The sequence below is a fragment of the Ceratosolen solmsi genome, unplaced genomic scaffold (genome assembly GCF_000503995.2).
Source record: "Ceratosolen solmsi marchali unplaced genomic scaffold, CerSol_1.0 scaffold1, whole genome shotgun sequence".
Classification (NCBI taxonomy): domain Eukaryota; kingdom Metazoa; phylum Arthropoda; class Insecta; order Hymenoptera; family Agaonidae; genus Ceratosolen; species Ceratosolen solmsi.
The window spans coordinates 15,603,171-15,607,037 of NW_011948415.1; the positions used below are offsets into that span (position 1 = coordinate 15,603,171).

Consider the following 3,867-nt stretch of genomic DNA (forward strand, 5'->3'; position numbering starts at 1 on the left):
AAATCTTTATTAGAGGATAATAAGTCTTCATAACATAAGAATGCTTCTTTCAATTAGAATATCTTTCAAGGTGATAAGCTTGTTAATAAACGGTAGCAAATTATAACGAAACTAATAAAGCGTAAGTAATCATTGATCATTATCGTCGCTGAAGAAATTTCTTGATGTAATTAGATAGAGGCTTGTATCTATCACTAGTATAAACTTGTACATTGTTAAGTCTTTAAAATATATCTTAAATTCTTTGAATTTAAATTCATTGGAAAGCCAAAAAAAAACCAAAAAAAAACCAAAAAAAAAAAAAAACAATAGAAACAATAAAAGAAAAAACTACAAAATGTACAAAATACTGAAATTTCAGTCTCTTGTATTGGATTAAATTTCCGTCTTTCTAAACTGAATTTCGATCTAAAGACTATAATATCTGCGTCGTTACAGATGCATTTCAAATTTGCTATAATATTTATACAAAAAGAATATATTAATATTTATAAACAATACTAGAAGATCATTGCTATACTAATAATTATTTACGAATATTAAATTCCATTTATTCCAACTTATTGATCAATTTATGATAATACACGTGTGACAATATTTATATAAATTACAAAATTTATAAAACTTACTATATATTAAAATTCTACAATACGATATTGAAAATCATGTTTTAAAAAGCTTATTTAAATAATATTTTATGATAAATTGGTTTGTAAACAATATTGTTGAGAGTTGATTAAAAAAACATAGGCCACGAACGATGTTTATTAGTAATATTTTAATAGTAATAAGAAAAAAAATTTTTATAATTAATAATTCATGTATAACTAGACAAAAGCTTAAAATTTATTGACATGTATCGTTATATATTTAATATCCAACACCATCAACACAACAACTTAATTATTTGTTTTAGAATTAATAGTACAAGAGATAAAACGAATCTGTTTAACATTTTAAACATATCATTACATAAAATTACATTAAAAATTTAATATAATTATAATATCACATGATATATGTCTTTTTTTATTCATATTGTAAGTAATTCTTTATGGCTTAATTATTTGTCTTAATTTTACATGGATTTTTTCCCAAACTATATTAAACGAGTCAAATTGAAATAAATGTATTGTTGTTTATCCTCGGTCATTCCTCACTCAATTCACCACTGAGTCTATAATAATTTCTTAAACATAAGTCACTATAATATTCACTTATTGAAGGAAATTGACAAATGAATTTCGATGCTTTTTTGCTGCAACGATTTAACTCGAATATAAACATTGTAAAATACTATATTCGAATAATAACGAAACGACTCTCTACATTTGAATATTTAATTTTACGAAGTGACAATAACTACATTGATTGTAGATGTTCAAATTTTCATCGAATTAACTAATGGGCGATGAGAACAGAAATAGTACTTAACGTACTATACGATATCATGAGAGTGCTTGCCCTATACAAGAAATATTATTTATAAGCGATGGGATTTCAGTGGCGCATGTAAATTGCAATGACAGTATTCGATTGTAGCTGTAAGTTTCATCGATCATAAAAGCTTTTCTCGGAAGCGTTGACGCATGGGTGGTGGGGTGGTTGGGTGGCTGGTTTTGCTTCGGGACGGGGTGGCGGAAGGGGAGTGACGGCGGCGGCGGCAGCGGCAGCGGCGGCGAAGAATCGTCCGGCACGAACAAGACAAAAGCTGGGATCGAGGACTGAGGAGGGGCATCGATAGATTAAAAGGAAGTTACTTTTTTGCTATTGGGAGAATTTAAGAGGCGAAACTTAATTGATTAATTGCATAGTCGAGTCATGAGATCGGGCAATTAAATGGCTTTCTCGCAAGCGTTATTTCTGTCTCAATTCCCTTGCTCTAGACGCTAGTCGGAGGCAGCGAGAGATTTGGAGAGAGAAAACGCGTCGCCAAGGCGCGTTCATGTTACAAATAAATTCCGACTCAGGCAACGGCGGGGCAGGACGGAATCCCCGAAGCGGGACCTTCCAATTCCTCGGATCGTACTGTTGACGGATCGCGGATTTTAGAATTTCTTTGTATCGCAAGGATGGGGAAAGGACCGAGAGACGTGGCCCTTCTCCCTTGGAGACGGGCGTTGCCGAGGGAGCGCGGGCCGGTTACCGGGCCGGCCGAAACGGCCCAAAGAATGGCCATTAATCGGCGCGAGTCGCCTGCCTGTATCCAGCCTCGGCTGCCGTGAGGTCCCCGACCGTTCCTCTCTCTCTCTCTCTCTCTCTCTCTCTTGTCCGGCTCCCCTCGGCACCGATGGCGGCTCAGGCTCAGGCTCAGGCTCCGACAGCGGTGGTGGCGGCGGCGGCGGCGGTGGCGGTGGCGGCGGTGACGGCGGTGGCGGTGGCGGCGGTGACGGCAACAGCAACGATGGCGACGCAGGCAAGAGGCGCACGCGACTGTGTGTGGCCGATCCCGAGTCACATAGAGAGGCCGACCCCGAGGTGCACACGTGCGCCCATTTCCCGCTGCAGTCGCGCCGATACGCGGGTCCCGGGCCGATGCCGCCCGCTGTGATCGTCCCGTAGCCGTGCGCGTTGACGAGGGACGGTAGAAGGGAGGGAGGTGGAGAGAGAGAGAGAGAGAGAGAGAGTGAGAGAGTTTGAGGGAGATAGGGAGATTGAGAGAGATTCAGAGAGATTGGAGAGAGAGAGAGAGAGAGAGAGAGAGAGAGAGAGAGAGGGGCTGCCAGCGGCGCGGCCACCCGCTATCCGCGCGAACGCCCGCAGTGTCCCGTCGCACGCCGGGCCGCTCGCTTCTCTCCGTCGCAGTCTCCGAGCGTTCGGCGACCGGCGCACTTAGAGTCACGACGAGCCGCGTACCTGAGGGATTTGCACGCGGACGAACGGAGCAGCCTCGACGTCAGCCGTCCCAGAGGAAACGCTAGTACAAGAGGATCTCTGTGTAAGTTTCAACGCCCTCTTTTACTTCCGGCTCTTGCACCTGGAATCTCGGTATTTCCTTAATATTTCGTTTAAGATTTTATGGTAAACAATGACAGCCGTTGCCCCGAGAGCGAAGGTCTTATAATTTTGGCAAACGTTCCGATTTGATGCAGCCCGATGCAGCCCGATGTAGCCTCCTTAAATCGTGACGAAATTAGGGAAATGTTTTTTCGATGAACTTGATCGAACAACACATCGTTCGCTCCATTCATCCTTGCATTTTCCGTACCTCGGTCCAAGTGTCGCGCTATTCCCTCTTTATCCAGCTGACTTGGCGAGCGAGCTTAGCGAAATGCGATCATCGCAGAGTCAATGATTATTAATCCGGTAGTCTTAAGGTCCTTCGTCGTCACCCACTGTCAACACTCGTATGCTTTCGCTTGTTCCTCGACTGTACTTCCTCATTAAATTGCTCATTTGGCTCCTTCCTGCGTTCGAACGCGATGTGACGCGGCGGCGCCGTGCCCGAACATGTATTGGTTTGCCGTCAGGGTGTTCGGTGTATAAACGCGAAGTTACGGAGGCATAAAATTGCAAAAAAAAAAAGGAAAACAAGCAAGAGCTCATAGTTTATAAGAAATGGTTGACGAAGCTTTTTCAAAAAAAGAAAAAACCCGGAAAAGTATTGAAAATAACGGATACAACGATTCTCGGTGGCACTCGTGGTATTTATAAAAAAAGTGTAAGTTTTAATAGACGATTTTTTTGTCTCGTGACGATATCATGTACTTATATATATATGTATATATACGTATTTATGTATATGGGGGAGTGGGAAAGGAAATTGGTAAGTCTGTGATGCGCGGGTGGGATAGTTGGTGCTGGATTAGGGCCTCGTTTGACGAGGTGTTACGGTTTAGCGAAAGTCTCACGAGTATTTGGTCGAAA

The 3,867-nt window shown here is 41.8% G+C and overlaps 1 protein-coding gene across 1 annotated transcript in view; it reads left to right on the forward strand.

Moving 5' to 3' along the window:
- Nucleotides 1–2,728: 2,728 nt before the first annotated feature.
- Nucleotides 2,729–3,867, forward strand: part of LOC105359104 (uncharacterized) — a 33,750-nt gene continuing 32,611 nt past the window's right edge. The window contains 1 exon segment of the mRNA XM_011495585.1: nt 2,729–2,938. The gene's annotated coding sequence lies outside the window, so the exon portion shown is untranslated.